Raw genomic sequence first — 27,961 nt, 5'->3', positions numbered from 1 at the left:
CTCTCACTGGTGTTTACCCAGCAGGACCAAAAGACAAGCTGCGAAGCAGACAGGACACCTCCTGATCCTCATGGCAACACCTACACTGCTGCAATGTGATCAGCTGGGGGCTGTTGGAGCCTGAGGACCTGAAAGACAAATGACAAGGACAGTCATTCAGGCACATTAGAATTTGGTCATTCAGTCCACACCAGTGAGAGTGTTCTAAGAATTTACCTCATTTTTTAACTGCTCTGGCAGATCTCAGAGCTGTGAAGTGCTTGTGCTAAGACCAAAAACGTTCCAAGACCCTTACACAAGAAATACCGTATGCATGCATTTAATTTTAATAACATGACTTAGCCCATGAAAAACTAGCCCAGGCCTCAAAGTTTTCCATGCTTTAGAAATATTAGGAAGTCATCATCTATTACTTTCTGGTGAGATGTTTAAGGTGCTCAGTTCATCCGACAAATAATGGCCCTCCAAGCATTCTCAACCCTTGGAGCACTCAGATTCTGAAGGCAGTCAGTCCCACAGCTACCGCATACATTTCAGCTTCCAGGAATGTTTTTCCAAAACACCATGTGGCAAATGTGGTTCCATCTGAACACACGAAGCCTGACTTGGAGTAGAAATTTGATAACCAAGAAACTAGGAACTGTTATCAAGGCCAACTGCTACAACTGACATTGTTTGACATAACCTACCAGGTGCTTCCATAAAAACCAAAGAACTAGGGATAGGATTTTTTTCAGGAGCTTTCAGACCAAGTCTTACTCGAAATCAGGGGAAGCTTTGTTTCCATCTAGGAGGCTGTCATCATTGCACACTATGTTATCATTTTAAGGCCCTCTTCTTTTTCTCATAACGTTATAAGAAATCTTGCACCAATGTACAGTCCTACTGTGTTTTCCACATATGGTCCCTGCCCAGGAGTGAAGACCACAGAGAGGGTTTAGGGAAAACTGACTTAGGTATTTTTTAAAATAAGAGAAGTTAAAACTGTGTATGTTATCATTTTCAGTAAGACTTCCTCAAGTATACTTAGAAAGAGGAAAGCAAAATTAGATGACTGAACATGAATATTGATCTAGCTGTAAGCTACATCAAAACAATTGCGCTGAGAACATTACCAGTGGGATTTTCAAAATCCCTCAGTTTTGGCCCACATCCATGCTGATGCAAGGAACTTAATCATTTACTCAGCTGAGAGTAGACTTAGGCCAAGGCTGAGTAACATCCTAGATTACGCTGTAACACTGCATTGTTAGACTCGAACACAATCAAATTAACCCCTTGATGCTCTCCCCTTGGATGCATGCATGACATTACGACACTGCTTTTGAAAATAGATATTCATAGTCCTTTTAGTCACACATCCTTGCTGGCAGACTCTTAAGTAAAAACAGTTTCTCTAAGAATAAGAGTTTCAGAGTTATTTTCAGTTATTTCTAGTCTTGAGCTAGTCTTCTGTAGGACTTATCAACTGCTACATGACTTGCCCCCTGTGTCTTGATTGACTATTACTCTATTTACAGCTGTTCTGCAGAGACATTTCTGATCTTTGAACTGTTATCAATGTTTTATCAGGCTGCAGAGCCTCTAGAAAAAAAACACTTTTAGAGTAGGAATTAAGAGGGCTAGAGTGAGCCCTCTACTGAAAAATACTACTGTATTTTTCTCAAAATAATGTTGAATGGCTATTATAGTATTTATAGGATTCTGCAGAAAATGCCGGCGTTTTCAAAGGAAGAATTGTCGAGGTTGAAGAAAACATGCAAGCAGCAGGAAAAAGGACAGGATGAAGTTGGCACCCTTACCTTTTTGCTGTGATCTTCTCTTTGGAATATCTTGGTCTGCTACAGCTACTTTTCAGCTTGACACAATCTTCTGTTTATCTCCCTTCTTATGCCCTTCCCAGAAAACGCGCGTACTATAAAAAGCACTGTCAACCTCAGAACACCTCTTCATTGCTTTCACATTTGCCAGCTGCCTACATCTTCAGTCTGTCTCCTGCGCGGTGAAAGGCTGTAGTGGAGACGCTTCCTATGGATGCACTATAAAAGCTGGCCTCCTGCAATGTAAAGGAGCTTGTCAAAGCAGGGAAAATTAATCTGGGCATTTCTAACTCTACAACAGATCTGGCTAGAAGACTGCAAGAAGGTAGTGTGCAGTGAGACAGGGTCAGGAAGTGGTAAGATGTAGTACATAAAACACTGCTGTGCTTGTATGCTTCACTTCACACAATTAGTCCATTGACTGAATTGGCAGAAGCTGAACATCACTGAAAGGATTAGTTGTGCTAACACAGTATAAACTGAAATTACATCTCAATGGCTTAGATAAACACACAATTTCATTTCTATAAGCAGCAACAGATTCAAGTTTTGGGTAAAGAGCTTTTCAAATGTTGACCTTAATATCTGTGTGTATATATAGCTATCTTCACTAAAACATACTGGGTCTCTCTTCAGGGTACTCTTTCTTTCCTTAGCTAGTTTTCTGGTTTGTACTCTCACCCATCAAAGATGCATCTTTAAAAACACTTCAGGACAGCAAATTAACTGAGCTACTTTGTCCTTTGAACCACCATTCTCATAACAAGAAATTCAGGCCATGGGGATTTCCACCTTCTTCACGGGGATTTTACCATCACGACTGGAGGCATCCTGACAACAAGCACCCATTACTTGCCCTCTGTTGCTAGATCTGTCTCATTAAATTGTACTGTTGGCTTCAGTAGCATTGCCTTGCAGTGACTGACATTTAAATATACAGCTGTTACTGTACTACTATCTCATGGGCATGCTTATGAAAGCAGTCCCAATCCATGTCAGTGCCAAAAAAACCAGATTAGTTTAAGTCAACACTGAAGGTGGTCACAGCTAAGGCATCTCAGCTGCACAGACAGTACCAGAAAGCTAGGGATGGTAACTCCTCCTAACAACTGTTCTGTTGATTTCACCAGACCTACACAGTTTCACACCAACTGAGAGAGCCTGAGATGAAGGGGAGACAAACTGAAATGTCAGTTTTTTCCAGGAACTGACAAAAACACCTCTGTATTTCACAGCAGTCAGCTGCATCAAGTAGCATTAGTCTATTTGCAAAGAGAAGCTTTAATGAATATGCAGTGGTTAGTCTGATAGCCAAGGAAAAGGACATTAATTCTAAGAAAGCCTCTGTTTGCAAAAACATCTTCAGCCTCAGCTCAACCTCTTAGCCCAGCCAGAGGTCAGCCCAGCTCACAGAGGTTCTTTTCAGTTGTTTTCAAGGATCCTGGGCTCAAAAATGATCTAAACACAGAATCAGGTTCTATCATCACTGTGTAAACAGCTCTGCACAGTGGAGGATGCTGCACCCAGTCATAGGGAGTGGCAAAACTTATGAAAGTTGTTTGGTTTGAAATTTTGGATGGTATGCACCCACCACTGTTACTCACCAGCATCTGGATTTTTAATGGACTATAGAGATAGAGGAAATTCATCTCTGCACAGAAAAGACAACATATTTCAAGCCTGAATTTTTGACTCCCAAAACCAAACTGAGAAGTTGTGCAGAAGAAAGGGAGTCAAAAAAAATATATCTCTGTATATGTATCTCCCCTCTGAGCTCTACATTCTCCTTGCTCTTCATGTTGAGGACAGAAATGAATGGCAAAATAACAGTCACATTAGCAGAGGCAGTGATCTCTCAGCACATATGGCAGGGGCAATGCCAAATAATTCCATGTTTTCAAGTACTTTTTGCCACAGCTTCCTATTGCAGGTGTAACTCAGAGTGGCAACCACCATCCATTTTATTTCACAAAACTTTTTGAAATTCCTTTTCTTTTGTTAATAGAGGCAGTAAATGGCAGAAGCTGCAATTAGGTTTTGTGTAGGTGTTTGAAACATCTTCACTGAACAGCGGCACACGTCGCAGTGAGATTTCATTAGAATCATATTAATCTCTGAAATGAGCTGTGGAGAGGAGGAAACAGATGTTTCACCCAGACTTTAAGTGCATTACAGAAAAAAAAAAAAAAAAAAGAGACATTCTGCAGCCACTTGGTATTTGCCTCAAGCTTTTAATTACAAAGACTTCACATAGCACTGCAGACAATTCAGCCTGCTTTAAATGTTAGGGACAAGATTTTGCCCCTTTAGCCCTGACAGAAATTCAAGCCACTCAACAGAATGGGACATGTCACAGGGATTAAATCTAGTCTCACACAAAGTGTTTAAGGTGCACGTGGAGGGAATGCAAAGAGAAATTGTTTCTCCTTAATGTCAAATCATGATTTCTCAACTAATTCTCAGCCCAGTTCATCTGCCTGGGGCTGAATTAAACAAAAGGCTGAATAAAGAAAAGAACCTGTCTGATAACCTGACTGGGTGCACCTTCATAGCCTCCCTGTATTGTCCCCTGCTAAAAAGCACACCACTGCTCCCTCTTGGGTTGACATTCACACATCCCATACAAACCACTTATAATTCTAACATCTGGTTTGCAATTGATAGAGCGCTTGAAACAGAAAGATTGTTAAGAAATAGTGTCCAGAATCAAAATGTGAAATGCCAGTACTTGAAGACATTAGCAATTTACTGTAAAAAGCTTCATTTCCTAATCTTTGATTCCAGAGGCATCTTTAACACAAAAATCTTACTTGCATTGCCAGGCATAATCTCAAAGAGAAAAGTCTTGGTATCTAATCCCACCCACAGAAAGACAATTACATTGTTCCCCTCTATAATTAACAATTACAATCTGATCATCTTGCAAATGGGTTACAACAACTATTAGAAGCAGTCTTAAACAAAACAAGAATCCCTCAAAAGAATGAATGTTCCTGGAAATATGTTTTCATCTTGTGAGGAAGCTGAGAAGTGGCTGGTTTTACATTCAAGATTCTCGCTCTGAAGGTTATAAAACCAATGCAGAAATTGTAACTACTCTGGACCCCAGCGCTGCTCATTTAATTGGTTTCCTCTTATTAAGGTAAATCAGCACCATCTGCCATGCCACTTCAGCTGAGTTCTGATGTCCACGTGTACTGGTGTTAGACCATGCACTTACATGCAGTCTCAATGCTCGTGAAGGTGGCTTTCCCAAAGACAGTCTAGAACAGAAATCAAGAGGCACTCTGAAAGCCTTCTGCTGTTCTATGCAGCAAATGTGCCAGAGTTGTTTCAACTTTTACAGTAGTCATTATTTCTATTACAGTAGAAATCCAGTAATAATTATTTCTTTTACAGTGTCGTATTTCTATCAAAAAAAAACCCTCTCAAAAGGAGTATTGGGATCCCTTTGTCTTCCCAGTGCATACACATTCGGTGTGTGGGTGTATCAATGCGGATAGACATATGAGTGAAAGCACCACTGCTTTCCACTTTCCACTGTAAATCAAATTAGTTTTAAAGTAAAAAAACACAGAACTTGAAAACATCAATTAAATTCTAACTACATCTGAAAAGAACTAATGTAACATCTAAAATTATCTTCACACACCAATAACATTGCTGTTTAATATAAAAAAGAACTATTACTTTAAGTAACTGCAACAACACTCCCAGAACTACTTTCTCTCCCCAAAACAATGTTATCTGTGAAAGACTTGGCAGTTTTACACAGATCGATAACCAGCATTTGCAGGAGTCTGTATTAGGAATGTTATTTTTTGTATGAGACACTCAGATTTCCACCTTACAACCACAAACACACTACCCCTATCTGACTTGTAGGTAGACACACTGACTTGTAGGTATATCAACCCGTACACCCTCAGTACAATTGTTAGTTGGGGGTACTATAGGGCACTTCCAAAAGCCTTTACAGGACTTTCCTGGAAATTTCCACCACCCTATTTATCTTCCAGCAGGCAATGTGACAGATGCATGGCCCTGTCAAGCTCCAAAGAGAAAATGCAGAGAAGAGATGACTCACAAATTCTGTGACTCACAAAGACCAACTCCATGCTACCGCAGGAATGATGATACGACGATGCTTTTCTCTAAAGGACCACTTCTTATTATCAAGCTCTGACCTGAAGTTTTAGGAAATCAGTTGCTTCAAAAGTGTTTTGAACTTTGCTAAAATGGAGATGAAAAATATGCATTTGAGTTGACCTGGAGTTCAGCTTGGTCTTTTAAGAGCAATTAACAAACCATCATAGTTGCCAGTCCTAAAAATTAATGGTTGGGCTGAACAGCTGAGATGTCCAACTTATCTGGAAGACCAGCACCTTCTGAACATGACCTTCAATTTAATTTCATTTAGGTAAGTGCTATCTCAGTTTTGTAGATGTGTTGAAGAGAAGCATTTTACTCCAATCATGTGATGCTGCAACAGCCCTATACAACATCAAGGATAACGGCATGCTAACTAAAAACCATTTCTTTTTGCAGGAAACTACCCAGCAAAACCAGGACAAGCTACAGCCAGGGAACAGCTAAAAGATGTTACCCTAATTTAATTCATTTTAAGATCTAATTCAACAACTGCTCTGCATATAGAGAGCTTCCAGAAAGACTAAACTCAGTTTTAACATGACCAAGCAATATCAGCTTCTGAAATGGCTGCGAGTCAGCATAATAAGATGGATAAAACACAAAATCCTTTAGTATTTCCTTGTTAAAACAAATAATAGGATAAATTTTGCTTATCCATTTAAGTCTGGACCTGGAAAAAATGCTGTTATTTCACTTTGAAACGTTTACACACGCACACTCAGTGATTTACACAACCAAAAGAAAACTGACTGCCACCAGAGGAATGAAGAGTCATTCCTTTTAAGAACAAAGATGATCACAGCCTTACAAAAGTAACTTACATCTGCAAGCAGCAAGGCCTGTCAAAATGAAGGGATCTACACCTATGTAGGGACACATCATGAATGTTTGTTGGGTATAGACCCATGTCTTCATGATTGTGTCACATGACTGTTATTTAAAATATTTTTTGTACAAAGTACATACTAATGTCACTTTATGCCAGGAGCCCTAAGGATTCTGCCAGATGTACATCACACAGTACCACAGCCAGACTTTTGATGAAATCTAGAGCCCAGTGCATGTGCACAGGCCTGTGACATAGGTCATGAATCAGTGGAAGGTTTAGCATGTATCTAATTAAGCAGGAGAGTCATTTATCCATTGATAAAAATGCACAAACATGCATGACTAAGTTGTGTTCAGAAACAGGAAAACCTAGCTAGGCTGAGCTGCGGAGTGGAAAGCAGTTTGTGCATGTCACAGTATTTATCTAGGACTGCTTTAGTCAGGGCTATATAAGCACTCATATGTTTAGCTGCCATCAGACCAGCCTTTCAGCTGCACCTGCAAAGTGCAATGGAAGTCCACTGCTTTGAGAAAAGCTGTTAGGTGATAAAGTACAGTAGCAGTGACTTAAGGTCCCTATCCTATCAAAGTCTTTGTAAGGTAGCAATATAGTTTTAGGATGTCTGAACAATCCAGTCTGACCTGGAGACTCCCTCCTCCTCTCCTTGCCAGAAATCCCCTGGTACAGCTAGAAACCCCTGTACCAAGCTAGATGGTGGAATCGAACTTCATTCACTCCAGCAAGAATTGACAGCAGAGAAGGTTTCCTCCCTCCTGAGTCCAGCAGGGAACTGAGGAGACACATCTGGGTCCCACAAGTTATATTCTCATGGTAATGCAGAGCCCTAAATTTTGTGCTCCCTGTACTTCAAATGAAATTTGCTAGGTAGTGTGGTATCAAGACAGTGCTTCAAATAAAATAATTAAGAGTCAAGGGGACAAGAGAAAAAACAGCTTGGTAGACAAGGTATAAAGAGTTTGGTATGTCATCTAGGCTGAGCAAGAATTATCAGGATAGGGACTAATATTGCTGACCAAGACTACTGTTCAGCTATGGCTTACATTACAAAAGAAAATCAAGTTTCATACTACAAATTAATAACCAAGAAACCAAAAAATAACTGCAATCCAGTTCAGTATAGAGACAGGTTACCCAGGCTCCACACACAGCTCTAAGATGTGCAGCATTAACAGCTCTCATAACTCACGTACCAACCCCCAAGCTCTGCTGACCTGCATTTCCCTATCAGACTGGTCAGTACTGATTGACAGGAAGAGACCAGTCCCCTGACTCAACCCTTATTTCCTTCCTCCTCCAGGTTAGCACTTACTATGAAACAACACGTGCCACGGAGTCCCATTTGGTTCATCACCACTGTTTTGAAATGTGGTTTTGGACAGAGACCTAGCATTTCCTTGGTATATCAGAAATGAGTCTTCTAGCAATTCTTCAAAAAGCCTAAGCTTTTAAAGTCATTTCAGTAAAACAAGTTTTTCCTCTTTCTAGAGAAAGTTTCCTAATATCTTTTTCATTTTTTTATCTGAGGCTCACATAATATTTGAATCTCACCAACTTCACCTTCATCATTAAACTTGCCAATTCTTTATTATAGGAACTTGAAAAGATAAATCATGGCAAAGTCTCCACAGAAAAGGTCCAGGAAGAGGGGAAAAAGAAAGGAACGTTTTCTACATTTAACGTTGTACAGTCTATCTACTTGATCATTAAATTCTTCAAAAAAGGAATTGAAAAAAACCTGCAGACAACCAAAAGGTAAAGAACTACGTTGCGAAACACAGCTGTCTACAAAGGTTTACTTAGGTCAATTGATTTCAACAGAATGAAGATGTTTACCTTTTTATGATACTCTGTCACTTATACGGATTTGTTTTTAAATAAAATATTTCAATAGGTTGAGAATGTCTACTTTGTTTTAACTTTACAAATCACAGCACTTCAACTTTCCCCTTCATGTTTGGTTTTACAGGTTTCTTTGAAAATGCCAGAATGTACACAGGCCCACAGAAAACATCAGTTTTGATCAAATGGCTATAAGAAAAAATATTTTTTTAATTTTATGAAAAATGTCATCACATTTCTACATTCTGTAGTTAAGTAATCCAAGCCACATTTCCAAGTGTTAACGAGACACCTGTTCACAGTTACTTGAGTTTCTAAGATTTTATCTCTGATACGCAAATCATATTAAAAATGGGATCTGTGCTTTCAACTTCTTTATAAAATACCTCAGTTCAAACAAGCAGTCTGATATACTAACTTACAGCTGATATACTAATTTACAGTCATAAAGATAATTTAAGTTGTCATTGGTCATCAAGCAATTTCAGTTCCCTCATTGAGGTCTATTGTTATCTGGGATTAAAACTGTGGTTTATTATGGAGATTTTAAATGCAGTTATTGCACAGATGTCAAGAACTCTTAAGAAACAGCCATTCAGCTACAAACATGTTAAATGTTAACAGTTCACACAAGAGGCATCCTGGTTCTCTAACACAGAGATGACTGATGACATAAGTAAAGCCAGTTTCCCTTGCCAGTAAAAGCTATCTTTTTTTTCTCCCTTTTGTTACACAGGAGAAGTACACCCTGCAGACAGGTCAGCATTTCCTGAAAGGTTCCAAAGAGCCTATCTCTTAAAACAACAACTTCAGGCTTCAATCAAAAGCAAAACATGTTTCACGCAAAGTTATGAAATAACACACACAATATGAACTTACACTATAACATTTCATTTTTATCATTGTACAATAGAGGTATCTGGCTTGGTTCGGTTTAACAAGCCATATATTAAAGTTGATGCAAACTCAACTTTTGTGGTTGTTTTTTTTTTTTTTTTTTTAAAGGATAGTTCATCTTTTTAAAGAAAAGAGTTTCCTGAAATTAGGTGCATTTATAAAGATTTTCAGAAAACAGGAATAGAAAAAAAAAGTACAATTCCCAAAACCTACCAGAATATTTGAAGAAAAGAGATTTCCTTATGAGATAAAGCTTCATGCTACTGCGTCTTTGTTTCTGTTCTTATGGAAACCTGCCTGCAAATGATAGCATTATTTTTTATTTTAACAAAAATTGGCTAGAATGTGTGCTGGCACAACTATGCAACCTAATGAAATAAAAAGAAGAAACTGCTGCTGTGCCTTTACAGATTTCTTCCTTCCTCTCCTTTTAATACAGTTTTCTGTAGAATATGAAAATCATACCATTTCCAATGAGAACCCATGACAGTTTAACTCAGAGGAAGATATTCCCACCCCCAAGCCAATGTCCTCTAGTCTGCCTGTTTTCTAACCCGTGGAAAAGGAAACGTGGCTTTTTTTGTAGTCTCTTACAAGTGTACATTGTCTCATTAACTTCTCTGAAGGGTTTACTGTAATCGTGCAATGCATTCTGGATTACAGGTCTAAAGACTTAAAGTCCTTATACTGATAACTGACTACATTGATTGATTTCATTGTTAATAAGCTGTAACACTTAACAGAGGAGCACATATGAATAAAGTCTCTGCAATCTCACATGCCAGAGATGGAAATCCTGTCACACTAATGACATACCTGATGGATTCCATATAAACTAGGTGAGACCTGTATTTCTTTTATCATTATACCTCTACCAGCTTCTTTCTGTATATTGTTCTATTATCACCGAATTAGTTCAACAAGGGCTATTAGAAACAGCAACAAAATGCCTCACTGCAAGTATTTCAGTGGTCCCTAAAAGAATAGTGGTTCTCCCATTGATGGGAAAGCATCTCCTTTTTCTAGCTGCAGTCAGTTTAACAGGCAGAGTTTTCCAGGACTGACATATTAAGAACAAATGACAAGAGAATTTAACACTTCCTTGCCTAAAAGAGGAAGGAAAACAGCTGTCGGTGGAAGACATTTATTGGAAAACACCAGCTGAAAGATCCTATAGGAAAGAATGAAATATGAGCAAATGGTGTCAGCATGTGGATGTGAAGCAAAGTGAAAAAAGGCAACTCATATCTGGTTTAAACAAAACTCCCATAGAAAGAGAATTTTTAAGTGCTAGGTAAGAGCATGCACAGGGGATTGTGGTAGTTTAATTCTCTCTTCTGGTGTGTACCCTTGACAACAAACTTGGCTTGACTTTGGATTGAAAGCATGACAAAAAGAATCATCAGTAAAATTGGAGCAGTTGAGGGAAATCCCTGTGCTTTTAAAGGAAAATACGGGTGAGAGAAGCCACTTGACAGAGCAGATCAGATCAGCCACCCATTTAATGGTCTACATTGCCTCTCTCAAAGGATACCAAGTGCTTTGGAAGGCACAGAAATCTAGTACAGCAGAGAAATATTTCTAACCTTTGTGATTTTGACGATCAACCTATTTCCTAAGTGTAAATTTGTATTTTATAACAGACACGCACAATTTTCCTATTTGGAAATATTACATTCCTTCATTACTCCTCTGGATTTTTAACACAGTTTTGATCCTTCAGTGCTTCAAAATTGCTATTCTTCCATCTCCTCCCTCGTCAGAGAAGCCATACACTTCTAGGTGTTTAAGTACTGGTTTTAGCTATTTCTGAAAGAGGAACAACCATTTCTAACAGCTACTCTTCTTGATTAGTACTTCAGTCAGTTCTGTTAAGTTGTAGTCAAAAAGGACAAAGTGTATTCCCTCAAAAATAACTGGAAAATTCAAAGAACATAATTATCTCATAGATAACCCCACCGGGACAAGGATGCAATCATAGGCAGAACTCTCCTTTATTTACTGTAAGAGACATGCATGCTAAGAGATATGCTCACATTACCCAAGGTCAGGCTCCCACACTTAGCTACTGAATTATCTGCCTGACTGCATCTACACACAGCAAGAACCATGTTCCTGCTGGGAGCGAGGAAATTCACCTGGCTAACTTAACCATCTAATCTGTCAGATGCCTACAGATGGCTAGGGCAAATGTTCCCCCCAGACCACCTATTCCACACAATTATTTCACTGAAGAGCTATGTGCAAGCATCATCACACTAAGCCAACTAACTTATTTTACATAATTACAGCATGTTCATTACTGCTGAAGACCACAGATCAACAGAGGGAATGTGCCAGGAAGTGGGAAACCTCCTCATAACTTTGATACATTGACTTGCCTCCTGTAAGACTAATCCAGTGTCCTACTCTTTATTCATTTTATTTCTGACTTCAGCCACTTGTCTGGGATTACGGGACATCATGCAACCTGTGCAGTGCAACAGTACAGTATGTCTGCAGTAAGTCCAATACACCCAAGATGCACTCAGCAGAAAAGGGAAAGAATATAATGCAAACCAGCTGTTCTTGACCTCCCCTTTAGTTTTATACACCTGCTTCTGCTTTATCGCAGCTATTCTACCTCAAAATGTATAGTTGACTCAAAATATAAGAAATGCAAGAACCAGGCACCAATCTGAGTTAACAAGCTGCTTACTAGCTGAGGAGTCATGAATACATCCATTATTACAGGTCTAAAAATAGCAATCCTTTGAGAAGCTGTTAGAACAGCAAAATGTGGCATATGGATATAAAAGTAATCTGTGGATAAAAGATGGTGACAATCTATTGCAAACAGATGGTTAAATAAATAAAGCCATTTCAGCCCAACTTCAAGTAGCAAATATTGCCATCATTATCGAAGATGTCAAAGCCAACTGCTCCACGTGGGGCCTCGCTGCATTCCCTTCAGAACATCCAGGCTCCCAGGCTATGGGGTCTGCTCCAGATGAAAGCTATGCAGATTCCTGGCACTCTCTGAGTATACTTTAGGTCTTCTTTCTACCCATTTTATATCTCTACACAGTAAACCTCTCCAGAACAGTGATGCTCCTTACTGTTCAACACTTTGCACAGTGGAAGTCAGGTCCAGTTGGGCCCCTAGTGAACCTATTGCAACAGCAAGGCATCAAATACCAGATAGTGGCCCATAGCTTCTTCATTCTCCCTAACACGCAGAGGCCATTTCAGAGGCCTCAGCAGAACCAGCCTGGCTGGTCTACTGAAACAGCATATTAGTGCTGGCAATTAGCCCAGAAACTTTAACTATGGAATAAACTATGGCTCCAGCCCAGAGGAAAAGGACTAAGAAAATGGTAAATACCTTAAAATTAGGATTTCTCCAGAATCTTGTCTTAGCCTTCAAAATTAGGATCCTGAAACTAAATACTGTGCACATATTGCAGATACACAGCAAGGTTCCTCAGCTGTTGGCAGATCTGGAATTTCACATGAATCTGTCACACAGGGGGAGAGAGAAGGAATTTGAGGAGTAGATGTGAGACAAATACCTTGGTCAGGATCTCACAGAATAATTCTATATTTCCTTCTTTTAAGAAGCGCACACCCTCAGGATCACTGTTTTGATGTGTGCAGCTTTTGCTGGGTGGAGGCTCTACCCATTCTTTCTTGACTTCCAGAGGAGATGCCCTATGAAATTTGCTCCCTGGGAAACTGTGAAGGAGTACAGCTACAGACAAAAACCCCAGGTTGCAGTTATAAGATGGGCCCTTCTATATTCATTAGCACAGGAAAAAAAGGATTCACAGTCTAAAGGAAGACAAGAGGAGCAGCTGAGAAGTGGCTTCTTCAGATGCTGAACTGCACTAGATATGGGTCCCTAATATCCAACCAAAGGAATGCAAAAGTAGAGACAACCCACTGTAATGGGTAGGAAGACTTGCTTTTAGGCAACCTCCTTCTCCAGAGTAATTCAAGTTAAGAGTCATTCCATGAGAACACACTCCACTAGAGGCTCATGCAATACAGCATTTTTTAGCAGCGCACTTTATGGCCTGCAAAGATATAAACAAAGTTCAACCTCTCATGCTCCAAAACACTGGCAAAACACAGCCCTCCCTCAGCCCAAATCCACACTTTGCCACCATGCCTCAGAACGCAGGCTATATTCATCATACAGGTCAGTTCTTAGGCTTGATACATTTCAGATTGCAAAGCTGTCAAAAAAAAAAAATCACAAAATGACTAGAAAACACTTTTACCATATCCATAGAAGACAGCCCAGCTTGTTCAGTTTAAAAATTTTCTATACCAAAAGCGTGTGATTTTAAAGCCCCCAGCACGCTCATTTCCTGGTGTAATAAACACCTGATCAATCTCAGCTGGGAAACACCATCACCGGGATCACCAAGGCTCACACCACTTTTTTCACCAGTGTAGCAATGATGTAACTAGATGAGGTTTCTCACACAACTAAAACACTGCACAGTCAGGCTACTTGAAACAAAGGACTTGCTAAAAGTAGATGAAAGCAGAGCTCGAATCTGCATTTCATTAGAGAGAGACATAGAAACATGTAACAAAAAAAGAGTCATTCCACAAAAAGGATATTACTGTGATGGTCACCGGAAATTTTTTCCTTTGGAAAAGGGAAGTTCCCCAAGAAGTTAAGGTAATGATGACAGGATACTAGAAGAGAAACATTAGTAACGGGTAGCACTAGTTCTACTGCAACAGAAAACCGTCAAGGCCCACTTCCCTGTGCCATAGATAAAATATGCTGGACAAGCACCTCTGTCTCACTCTTCAAAGAAACATAACATCAAGAACACAGACACTACAGCTTATTAACACTTGTCAGATAACATGAGGAAGTCACACAGATGACTTCAGTAACTCCTGATAAATCAGATGGGAAAGAATTTACAAATTATAATTTCCTACTGAAAACAACAGTCAGTTGTAGTGATGGAAAGCAAACCTTTTCACACCTCTGATTTTATGCCTCCTAGGTAGATTTCAAAGGCACAGTAGACACAACATGAAAACTATTTTCAGAGCCTTACAGCTCCATACATTTAGTTACCCTTTGCTACTTTTTTTCCTGTAAATATGCACTTTCTCAATAACTTTCCCATTTATTCTGGAATGCCATCAATCTAATCAGGCATCAGGACACTTTGGATTTGTCTTATTTCCCAAATCACTTGGAAGAAAAAATATGGAGAGTATCTATGTATGAGCTATATGGAAAAATTAAATTATTACTAATGTCATAATGATTTACTGTGGAAGTTCTAGTTTAATTTTAAAGGAAAAAAATATTGAGGTTCTTTACAAGGCTTAGAACATTATTAACTGCTGAATCTCAATATGTTTTTCTGGCACTGATTCCTTGTAAAGTATTGTGTCAGTCCAAAACATCAGTACAGTAGTAGTAACTGCTATTAATGAACATTGCAAGTAGACCACCTGACAAGATACCACAGGCAGGAGCCATTATTTAGACCAGTCCACACCCTATCTTCATTGCAAATTACAATAATCATTTTTTTTTCTCCTTCTCTGTTCAGTCTCAAAATGTCATACCCCTCTGATTACATACACTGCAACAAGACATCTGAAAGCAGCTTCAAAGAACACCAACTTGCTTTGCACCTTTATATCACATGCGCACGGTCACTAAAAAACAGAAACACAAGCTTTAAAATTCATTGCCGAGCCTATGCCATTTAAGCTCAGCAATCAAATTAAAAACTTTGTGTATGCAAGAGGGGAGATCTATTGCCTGCCAAGATGACATTTATACTCAGTAAACCAGCACAGCCTAGACTTCCTAATGCGACAGGCTGTTTACAGGCTCTGATTTTCAGGTGCTGAACACTCAGACCACATGCATGCAAACAAACCATAAGCTTGTGAAAACACAAACCACATGCTCCAACCTGAAACCTTCATTCTAGCAAAGAGAAGGAACTGGGTTAAATTGTAGATTGTGCTGTCCTCAAGCATTCCTCCAGTCTGGCTATTAGCACTGACATACCCAAGCTGGGGACACAAAACTCCCTTTGCTTTGCTGAAGGGATGGAAAAATGTGTTTATAAGGAAGAATTGAGGAGTAAACATGAGGAGACAAAAGATGAGGGTGTTTGTGGGAACCACTTAGAATCATGTTGTTGTTAAAATAACCTTGCAATGTGAAGAAATTGGCTGCAAGTAGGTTCGCAGCTACAAAGAACCACAAAATCTCAACACGGTTTGAAGCAGTTTTGCTGAAGGGAAGGAGCTGTAGCAGCTGGCTTGGATTCTAAAAAGTGTTTGGGGAAAAAAAGAAAACCCCCACGTGTTCAAGACATATATATCTGCAGAGAACATCAAGAGAGTCTTAGAGAGCACAACAGGGCCCAGACTAGAACCATACCTCTTCTCATGAAGGAGTGAGGAGTGGACTGAGAGCCTTACTCAAGTGACTCTCCTATTTTCCCTGTGCAGCCTCTACCAGCAAGTGACTCTCAAGTTTTACTCTTCCCAAAGGCAGGCTGGGTTAGGAAGCTTTTAACACCCCTCTTTCCACTAAGTATATTTATCTCAGCAAGTCCCAGTGGGCCTGAATCCAGCTACAACAAACTTTCTGGGCACTTGTGACTGTTATGAAATGGAGTGACTCAGCCAAGCTACATCAAAAAGAGAACATCTTTTATTTGTTCACAGGAACTTAATAAGCCAAGGGAGGAAAAAAACTGAGTGACAGGAAAGACACATCCCTATGTATCTTCAACTTACAAAGCTTAGCCCTTCTCTCTGACTTTAGGCAGGTGTTGCTATCTGGTTTTCTGTCTCCCCATACACTTCTGACTGCTCTGCCTCCCTCCCCAGATCCATAGCTCTGTGCTTCAGAGACTCTTAGCCATCTGTCCAGTGAAACAGTTGAATCAAAGGTATCAGTGTTTATTTACCACCAGCATTTCCCCACTTATGTTCCCATTGCCATGGTGAGCAGCAACAGAGCCTGAAAGATAAGGTCAAAACATAGCCTAGATATCTCCCACAAGCCATCTGGAAGAATCGTTTCCTGAGGAATTCTCTGGCATGGATTTGCACTTGCTCTGTGACCAAAAGCCAAACTCAACTCAGCACTCTGGACTCCTAACTGAGCTCCCGGGTCATCCGGGAACAAGAACCATCCCTAAAAACCCTGAATCCAGATTCTTCTCCAGGAACTGCAGAGGAACTTCCACATTCCTTATAGGTTATCAGTGTTACCTTTTTGGTCTGTGTCAGCCTCTTTGTTTCTTCCATAGTGTAGGAAGAGCCTAAGTGAAAGGTTCATTTTAATCTGGATCACCATCAAGATGCAATGCAATCAAAAAACCAGATCAAAATTAAGAAAAAAGACACAGTGTGCTGAGGGAAACAATTAAATATTTAGCCAGACAATAGGTATAACTCAAAGGAAACTGCTCCAGGTAATAGAAAAGGTGTCGGTAAAGAGTTGTGAATAATTCTTGCCTGCTTTTCAAGTCAAAACCACACTTCAGTGCTTTGTTGCTTCAGTCCTAAGAGATCTGAAATGCTTGCCTTGAGCTACTACTGACCACACGAACCAGTTCAATGAAAAAGACCACAAGATTAGTAGAAAGTGCATAGCATAAGCTTAGGAGCAACGACTCAAGAGCTGTGTTATTCAGCAGGCAAAGATTACACTATAGCCCCTCATACTTGGAAATAAGCCCTCTCTTGAAAAAAGTCCCATGTAAGTAAACACAAAAGGACACCGTAACGAAGAGCAGAAGCTCTCTCACTGCACTGAGGTGACTAGCGTGCAGCACATCAGAGCCTCTCCAAAACACTACTGTACTTTCTAGGTCAGTGTGTGCAGGTACCAACATCTTCCCCAGGGCAAAAGGGTCTGTAAACTGGCCTGGAAGACAGCCCTGATCAATTTGTAGATGACAGATATATACATCATTATGTTATAGGACTGAACAGCAGCGTATGCAAGCAAAGTCTCCTTCCTGGAGGCAATATGATCCTGTGCAAGTAATTTTCACTGTCTGCTTCTTGATATTTCCAACTGTAGCAAAGACAATAATGATGATACACACTGTAATTATGCATTTAGATAAGATGGTGAAAGAAATCAGAGGTGGGTATGAACTTAAGATGAAATCACTCTCTGTGGCTTCTTCTTGTCACTGTCATGGAAGCCCAGTCAAGGACCTTTAACTAGACACTGAATTTAAACTCATCTGGAACTTGACAATCCAAATCCAACCCTAGCAATGTAAGAATTAGCATCATTATTAATATGCTGAATACCACTTTCCCAAAAATCTCAATGTGAAATATCAGAATCCTCCAGAAGGGGGGGGGGGGGGGGGGGGGGGGTCCCTCCCCACTGGGTATGTTATCATAGACATTGCTTGGAAAAAGCCTATTTATTTCAAATATGAAAGGGGGAAAAAAGTGCCAAGTCTGGAGTTGCCCATGATAGTTGCAGCGAGAAAACAAGAAACTAAAGAGGCCTATACCAACATGAAAGCTTTTAACATGACACTGTAAAGGTTAAAATGTCAGTTAGGTTTCTTCAAGAGTCTGATAATTTTCTTACAAATCACCACAATGGCAGTGCATACTCAGCTAAGAGGAACTGTGGACACAATTTGGTTCTAATTCTTTAAATTCACAGATTTTTTAATTTTTTTTTTTTTTTAGAGGCAAAATGCAGGCGAAAACAAAACTCTTAAAAGAAGCAGAAGAAAAGTCTTACTGAGGAGGACAGTTTTGCAGTGGTACTCCAGCAGGTGATGCTCAGCTGACCAAGTGTGATTCTACTAGCATGAAATCATGCCTACCAGCTAACAATCTGGCCCAGGGACTCCAGAGAAAAATGCAGTTGTCACTTCAAGCTGATGTTCACCTAAACAATAGCACCCAGCAGCAAGAAATTAGCATAGCACAGATATTTATCACACCAGGACTCTGTGATCGGTCTCATCCCCACCTCCTCTCTTTCCTTGGTAACTCTGGAAGAGTTTACCCTTCCCTTGGAGTCCCCTTGATAGCAGTTAGCTCTTCCCAGTGGAAGGAAATTCTCATGGACCTAAGGCTTCCCATAACAACAAAGGCTCACCTATTCTCTCTGGTTGTCTGGAGAAAAGCACATTAGTCAACTAAGATGAAGATTATAATGGATGCAAGGACTCCCTGAAGACTTTCCCCTCACAGCCAATTCTCTCCCTTGCTGTTTTAGCCAAGCAGAAATATTTCTGTGGAAATGTACCAATACCAAGCTTTCATTAAATACTTTTTAACTCCAGGATGGAACTCTGGAGGCAAACTAAAGAAATGGACTTAATCTGCTCTGTGAATATCAGCACTTCTGTAAATTAAATACAGCAGTGGTTAAGGATGTCGCAGGACCCAACAGCTTTGTAACTCAGTCTCATACAATATAAATACAGTCCCATGACTCATCCATCCTCTTTCCTACACCTTCTCCAACTGATTACATTTGAATCATGCATATTAGAAAAAACATCAAGACAGTACCGTTAGCTGCACTACAAGTTGCAGAAGCACAAAATGGCATGAAATGCCTAATCCTTTTTAATAATGATACTGTTCTCCACTGCAGATCACCTGGCACGCACAGCTTGGCCCTCTGAAAAAATAATGCAATCACTCCCTGATTAAATTACTCCTGGAGTGGAAAAGACATTGAGCAGCCTCCCTGTTTCGATTGGCTGTATAGTGACAGAGCTCAATGAATATGGAAATAATTGGAAATCCTAGACCAATATAGAGGAGGAGGAATATGACCCATATGAAGGGCATGCTGGAGTTGTCTGAGAGTAAAAGCATAGTGTTGTATCAAACAAGTGAAAAATCCTTGGTATCAGGGATAGGGTTAAAAAACAAATAAAGATGACTTCAGTGAAATGCCAGCGGGCTCCAACAGGGATGCAAAGCCTTTTCAAAAGCTCTTTACAGGCTGTCATTTTAGGGAAGAGGTGAAACTGAGAATTTGTTAAATCCTAATTCCTAACTCTAATCTAGACCTTTGTGTTTCTTTTACTGTTGAGGTTTAATAGGTTTACAGGATTATTAAGCAATTGCCAGCCAAGTTTCTTTGACTTGGACTCTGAAGCTATGACCTTTTTAGTAGACAAATAGACAAAATAGTCAATGTCTTTCATAGACAAAAGGATTCTAATCAGAATATAAGAAATGCACAACTACCTTAGGAAAAAAAAAGCTTTACCAGCAGATGAGTCTTTTTTCACCAACTCAAGCAAATGAACTGCAAAGAACGTAAGAAAATTACAGCCCTGCACTTACTGGAAAAATCTGTAACATAACTCCCTTAAATCTCTAAAAAAAGCCTACATTTTCCTTGGACAAGGCTCACTTGCCCACCTGTGCTAACCAGGAATAACTAGCACCCCAGTGTAAGAGGTGTTTCTGGTGAAACAGAAGTGGTCTGCTTCCCACATACTCCCTGCAGCTGGAGTACAAGGCACGTTCAGGCATCCCATATAGCTCTGGCCCTTCTGGCATGTATACCACTCCCTGGAATTGCTGGCAAACAAGGGATGTTACAGCAACCTTCTTCAGCTTCTTCTACTTGGCTATCATAGCAAAAGGCAGATCCAGAATTAAGGGAGAAAAAGGAAGTTTAAACCACATTTGGACAAATGCAAGCATACATGCACGCACAGTTCTGAACTCTTCTTGGCCACGTCTAAAAATTAGGGCTACTGACTCATTACAGTGCTTTTAAAGAGGTTCTGAGACGTGCTCTCAAAACACACTTTTGCATGTACTTTACATTTGCAATGATCTAATTTCTTAGCATAGTTAGTTCTTAAGGATTTTAGAGTGAAGCTTTATTTCCCTTCTCTAATGCTAAGAAATTTTCCTTTCATTCTTTTAACATTACATAAGTGCTTTTCATTTCCTGAACAATTCTCAGAGAAAGCTAGGGTATTAGTGGAATAGCTTACTAATTAATTCATAAATACATATACTTGGTTCAATTAAGCATGAGAAAACTTCACCACTGACTTTTATCTCATAGAATCACCTTACACTCTCCTGCTAGTTGGAAGGTAAGTGATGTGTACTTTAGGCCATTTCCCATCCCTGTGGCTCAAACAAAACTCTACACCAGTTTCTAAGCTAGTAACCACCACTTCCATAATAAGTGTATCTTTCTAAAATACTTCTGTTTCAATTTGTTAGGATTTGAGTCAATATTCTGACGTATTATAGATTTGCCTCAGATAATTGTTTGACTTAATAGCAATCTGATGAGAAAAAAAACAGTGCGGGCAACCTGTTTCACAATATACACCACTGTATATTTTGCTAATAGCTTTTTACAAGCTTTCCAAAAGTTGATTTAAAATCTATTCCCTGAAATCAAGAGGCTTCACCTTCTCACAAATAAACTAATAAAAAGATTCCTGTGAAAAGGGTGTTTCAAAACTGTTACCTCTATTTTCAGACTATTCTAACTGGAGAGGAATGGTTTTCTTAAATACTTGCTGCACATTAAAAGTGCATATAGGAAAGACTGATGTGCTGGAGTAAAGCTCCTCCTTTACAAATCCATACAACTCTTACAGTTTCCCACTGTGAAGGATGTCATCCTACACGTTAATGAAAACATCAGTTGTAGGACACATGAAGGCAAAGAACTCAAATATAGACATACTCTGGACTGGATGAGTTGAAATCTAACAACCCTAACAGGGGTTGGGTGACTGATTACAAAAGGTAAAAAATAAAAATGCACACAGTGCATCCTTCATAACTGGAAGCTCATTTGTTCCAACACTGAGTGATTACCATTGATCCCTGGCACATGTAACTCTACCTAATCATGTTATGATCACCATGGCCAGCACTTTCATAGCTATATTCTCTGAAGTAAATTCACAGGGAAAAATGCTGAAAAAAACCTCTTAAATTATATAAGGACTAAAATCCCATTTTTAAGATTGAAATGTTCTGCCTTGTAAGCCCTCCCAGATGCAGCTGAAGTACCACTTTGGTAGCAGAAATAGCAGTACAGGTGACATAATGTCTCCTTACCTTTTATCATTCCCATCCCAGCAAAAGATGTGAGTGAAACACAAAGCGGTGAACATCAATGTTGGGCTGAGTAATATGTGAAAGTCACTGAAGCCATCTGCTTTAGTGCATGTGCCTGGGAGCCCTTTGGATATTCAATCACTCCTGTGGTTTGAATATTCTACCCTGTAATTCTTTATCACCCTAGCTTGCAAAAGCAGTGGCCACTTAATAAACCATGTCCAAACCAGGTGGAGTTACAGATGGCTCAACTGTTTTGAAAATTAAGTGATTCTAATCTCTAAATATGGATATACAATAGATTATCTAGTAGGCAGAGTTCTCAGCTGAAATGCAGGAGTCTTAAGTCCTGCTTCTGGTTCTGTCACTGGCCCGCTGGAAAGACTCTGGGTGAGTCTTTTCACCATACACAGAACAGGAACAATAAGAGAATTCCCTCAAAATCTGAGCAACATTACAAACAGATGATTAATTGGGGTATCTGGCTGCAGGCTTTTGGCTTTGAAAATCTTGATCCAGTTTCTCATCCGGGAGAGGAAGAGAGGATTATTAAATTTAAGAACTGTCAACTATTTATAGCCTCAGCTATAAAAAAAAAGTTTTGCACAAAGAGCACGCCAGAAACCTATTGCTGCTTCAACCCTCTCCAGTAGAAACAATTCCCAGGGGTATCTGCACACTGTTCCAAGGTTGCCAGAGTGCATATTGTTCCATGTCTTCTTGCCAGTAAATTCCAGGACCACTTTCAGTCACACAATGGAGAGGAAAAAAGAAAAGAAAAATTTTCCCCAGGATTTCACTTCAGTAGAGTTTCTATCACTGTTCTGTTATTCTTCACCTTCTGAATAGGAAGATGATGCCCATGTCCAAGTGACTGGTTTGTGTTTCTGTTATCAAGGCAATGCAATATGAAGACAATGGCTATTCATGTAAATGGAGGGGTAGCCCACTTTGTCACAGGGACAGACTTGGAAATGAAAGCTATCACCTCTTTTCCTTGCAATTATAGATGAAAACTTCCTGCAAAGTTTTTCACTATTGTTCTCCACCCGTCATTGGTAGATTTTTCCTAATCTAGCTCACAGACATCACTAGCAAAACTAAACTTACTTGGATGCTTGTGTTACTTCATGCAGTCCAGTTGTCCCTACTACACTCATACAACCTCAGCAAGCCCCTTCTCTTGAGATGGGAGCAGGCCACCAGTTAAACTGGTAGAATGGCTATATGGCTTCAATGGGACAGCAGAATGGCAACTTCATAGAGTTTAGGGCAGACTGAGTACTGCATTGAGCAGTACTGCTGAGTACTGCAGAGTCCTTCAACTGCAGAGTCCTGCGTTCAGCTCTGGGACCCGCAGCATAAGAACAACACGGGCCTGTTCGGGCAAGTCCAGAGGAGGGTCAGAAAGATGATCAGGGGGCTGGAGCACCTCTCCTATGAAGAGAGGCTGAGAGAGTTGGGGTTGTTCAGCCTGGAGAAGAGAAGGCTCTGGAGAAACCTTATAGCAGCCTTCCAGTACTTAAAGGGGGCCTATAGAAAAGATGGGGAGGGACTTTTGCACAAGGACATGTAGTGATAGGATAAGGGGTAATGGCTTTAAACTGAAAGGGGGCAGATTTAGATTAAATGAAAGGAAGAAATTCTTTACTGTGAGGGTGGTGAGACATTGGAACAGGTTGCCCAGAGAAGTTGTGGATTCTCCCTCCTTGGAAGTGTTCCAGGCCAGGCTGGACAGGGCTTTGAGCAACCTGGTCTAGTGGAAGGTGTCCCTGCCCATGGCAGGGGGGTTGGAACTAGATGACCTTTAAGGTCCCTTCCAACTCAAACTATTCTGTGATCCTGTGAAGATCTCAACAATGTTTAATGCTAATGTAGTCTTAAGAATACTCCCATTGGCTTTAACGGTGCTTGGCATGAAACAGAATTAGCATATTACAATTTAGCTTAAAAAACATAAACCTGTTGATGATGAACGTGAAAACAGAATACAGAACTGTAACTGTTCTAAAACTGAGGAGAGCTAAGCTTGTGCCTTTAAACAAAACCAAAAAAAGGTATTGTTTTCAGTGTAAGGAGAAGTACTAATTTTACAGAACTGAATATTTCATTTTTTCCATAGATTCTAGTAAAGACATGAAGCTATGTGGTCTGGGTTGCCTTTGACAGTCTACAGAGAAGATGTAAGTAATCTGCAATCCTCACTGTCAGCCCATGTAGTTAAATGTAGTTAGAAGTGGTTGCACTGCTGACCCTTCAAAGCATGGACTCAAAGTAGTACTTCTGAGAAAAAAGCAGAAGAAACCTGTAAAGTCTCTACAGCCTCATCATTGATTTCTCTGATAACTTCCAGTCACTAGAAATTTAACAACAGGCATCCATACAAAGAACATCACAACTCAGAATTCCAAACACAGTGCCTGAGAGACCAAGCTGCTGTGTCTGTGTTTCCTAATGAAGGTGTGAAACAACAAGATGGGCTTGTGGTATCCCATAGCAGTTACTACCTACAGGTGTAGCCTAAGTGAGTAGTTAATGAACCGAAACAAGTGGAAACCTCCTATTAAGGCCCTAACTTTTGATGTTTTGCTGCAGCTGAGGTAGAGCACAAGGAATAAAGTTCTTTTGACTTGATCAACAGGCTCATGGCATTTCCCGAAGCAGATGCTGACAACTGCAATTGAACTAGTCAAGCTCCCTGGAGGCTGCGGGAGACATTCAGTGTGTGGTATTTTTATCCAAGTCTTTTTTCTCAAGCCTAAATGCAATCAAGTTGCAATGAAAGGGTCCCACTCAATTGTATGAATAAGCAAAACCACTGGGGTTCACTCAAGCCCTCCAGCAACATGGCATTCTGCCAAAGGCCTCTCTTCAGACCAAGACATGACTTCAGACATGACTCCTTATTAGCAATATTATAACAGTGCTGAGAGGCCCTCACAGAGACTGCAGTCACACACTAAGTTTAAAATGTACACATAACGAGATAATCTCGGTGAAATATTTGCACCCTGAAGAGTTAAAAGAAATGCAGTTTGCTGAGTGCGCTACAGATCCATTTCTCTCCAGCCCTTGGTCCTTAAACTCTTCAGTTTATGCCCCCCAAGTCTTCTATCTTGTCACCTACTTCAGTGGGCCCATCCTTAAACAATAACACACAGCTCTGTGCTACCTTCTGACAACGAACCTTCTGCCTCAGTGTCAGGAAAAAGCCAGTCAGAGCTCTGCACAACATTCAATATGTTAATATACTCATTGGTAGAGAATACAGCTCAACATGAAGACATTTTTTCTGAAAACTAAGTCCCAAAGGGAGGTGAAAAGATTTACTCTCTTTTTGGTTAACCAGTCAAGTATAAGAAGGTAAAGCATACACTAATAAAGGTATCTTTCAGTCTTTAATAATGAAATTATTAAGAACAATGGTGACACCTTGTCTGGATAGACACAAAGAAAATGGGTTTGTGGATGAAAGACTAACAGTGCAGTGTCTGAAAAAAAATTGTAGAAAAGACTGAATAAGAAATGAGAGGTTCCTCAAGAATCAGAAAATGGCCTGAGGTATGCTCCCAAAGACATGGTGTGATGGAGCTTTCTCTCATCAGAGGGGTAACTAACTGATGGAGGCTCATGAACAGGCTTTTTCCAATAAATGTGACCTGAAAGGTAAGCTATGTGCAAATAAGAAAATCTTGTCAGAAGAGGATCAAATGAGTAGGATGCAGTAAAAACCTTTCTACTATAAGCTAGGTATAAATTGATTAAGCATTTTAGCCTTTTTTTTTTTTTGTTTGTATCTTGGATAAGTGTTTCTAAGAGTGTTGCCTGTTTTAACTATTACAAATAAAAGTTCTTACTGCATTTCCTCTTAACGTGGCTTGAGCTGTGTGTGATTTAAACTAACTAGACAACACCTAGCCTTTTCTTATTAAGGGCATGGCAACCCATAGGTCAAGTCACTCGGGTAATAAAACAAGTACCTAGCTAACCTGACACTGTTCAGGGCATCCAAGGAGAAACACAGCAAGCCACAAGCTCTGCTACATTGGCTAGGTAGAAAGCTGGCACCACAAACAGCAGGAGAAACAAACACCTTCCAGTAACCACTGGTAAGCAAGAAGGCTGGAATCCAGTAAGATATTACAGCATATGCTTCAACTGCAAAGATCCCAAAGAACACACCAAGGCACCCACATCATTTATCCTCCTTCCCCATTCATGCTTTCTGGCAAAGTAATGTCAGGTGAAATGTCATCACACCATGGTGTGTTACTCATGAGATTCCCTTTGAGAAGCAGGACTCACAAACTAGAGATCAGAAGGGATGGAATGCAGCCCAATACACCCTCTGCCAGTGATGGTGGATCAGAGAAGTTATCCAATTTGTTGAGAAAAAGGTTCAGAAAACATGTTATATAATAAACACATTAGTTTATTATACTGCTTAATTTTAAGGTTTTTAAGGCATATTCAACTTGAGATAACTTCAACAGTAGCGAATAAGCTTTTTTTTTTTTGACAGTAGAAAACAGGTTGCAGACATAAAATGTGTATTTGTACTGTGACAGGATATGGATTTATAACTCCCAAAATTAGATGACAGAAAATGCTAAGAAGATTTGGTGTAATGCTGATTTAAAAAAGTTAAGCCTCAATGGGTTTTAAAACCACCTTCGAATGAATTTATTCATTTGAGTATTATAAATGCTTATAGTAGTAAATATTTTTGCTCTGTAAGACTAAAAATAGTTCACTGTAGCTTTGTAACTCTACCCTGTATCATTCCCTACCCCATCCCAAGTGAAAAGCCTCTTGACAAACAGTTAAAAGACAAATCTCTTGAATGGAGCCAACACTATTTGGAATTCAAACAGCAAACGGTTTCAGATATGTGAGGAGCCAAACAAGATTTAGAACATTTTTCTAAATTAAAAATGTTTCTGGACTGCAGTCCAGAATGTCTGCCTTAAAACATGCTTCCCCTTGTAAGAGATGTCACAAAGATTCAGATGGATTGATTTAAATAACAATAAAATTATAGAAAGCATGTGTCAAAATCTTGAATTATAAAAACTGCAACCTTGCTACAGAAAAAAGAAAAATTAATCTTCTTTGAATGGCAAGTTCTTAAATTGCTTGAAAAGGAACATAAACAAGAAGTAGTATTCTCTAATTTCCCAGGCACTAACAACTCACCAAGAGTGGTATCCCATACAAATTCCACTTTCAATGCAGTTGCATATGGCCAATGTTGTAGTGACACCTTTCAGCTGTACTGATCCTCATGATTCAACCTTTTAAAGTTATATACTTCCCATAACAGGCAACATTAAGTGGAGAAGGAAATACAACAGTCTGAATCATTATCTTTCTATTTTATTCTGGAGTGCTCTTAAAAAAAGAATATACCAAAAATGCACTGTATATGTTTGAAAACAATTCTACTCAAGTTAAACATTACCATAAAAGTCATCATCTTACAAGGAAAGTGATTCACAGTGGAAACAATTTGTAACTCAGTTTTACAAAGTTTGCATAAGAATTGCCTACCCAGGGTAAAAAATCCAGTCACTCACACACTTAACATGATAATAATAGAGAAGAAACCCGAAGCAATTACAAAAATGATCTCTCATTGATCTAGGGTACACAAGCTAACAGAAACATGCAGATACGTAGTAGATATTGTTGAAATAAAAATACTGGATTTTAAGAGTCACATAGACAAGCAACAGCTTTATCACAAAGATATTCACATCTTATCAACAAGAAAGACAAATAGCAACAGGATAATCTTAGTAACTATAGATGAAAAGAAATACTACATCTACTTCATATTCTAAATTCAGAGATAGGGAAAGAAGATCGCCTTACCTCAAATACAGCCTGAAGAGAGACATTAACAATATGTCTACATCCTTTCACACTTCCCTTGATAGCAATCTAAGAATAAATACAAAATACCAAATAACTATCTTCCCTGCAGACAGCACGTGCCCAGGAGTAACATGCTTCCCGGTAAAGTGTGCTGAAAAGAAGTGAAAAAAAATTGTAACTCAAAAAGACAATCCTTGCAAAATAAAAAGGCAAAAACTTTATACTTGAAATTCACAATAAGATTTATTGCATTTTGAGGGAGTAGAGACATTCAGGAATTAAATAATATAGACATAACTGTGATGTCACCTCAGTTCTCAATAAAATATTAATTTGGTACATTTGTCTACAAAAGAAAGACAGTAAATTCATCTGCACAGAACTCAGTCACTGAAGACCTGAAAAGATTCCTATTCCAGTAGTAGGC

General features: G+C 39.5%; 1 long non-coding RNA gene across 1 annotated transcript; it reads right to left on the bottom strand.

The window, feature by feature from the left end:
• Positions 1 to 72: 72 nt before the first annotated feature.
• Positions 73 to 27,617, bottom strand: LOC141922312 (uncharacterized). The gene is made up of 3 exons (XR_012622948.1): positions 27,532 to 27,617; positions 1,803 to 2,056; positions 73 to 128 (listed from the first exon to the last, which is right to left on the bottom strand). It is a non-coding gene; the product is annotated as an uncharacterized LOC141922312 (long non-coding RNA).
• Positions 27,618 to 27,961: the final 344 nt, after the last annotated feature.

Source organism: Strix aluco, chromosome 4 (assembly GCF_031877795.1).
Source record: "Strix aluco isolate bStrAlu1 chromosome 4, bStrAlu1.hap1, whole genome shotgun sequence".
In the NCBI taxonomy this organism is placed as follows: Eukaryota; Metazoa; Chordata; class Aves; order Strigiformes; family Strigidae; genus Strix; species Strix aluco.
This window is presented reverse-complemented; position numbering and strand designations above follow the sequence as displayed.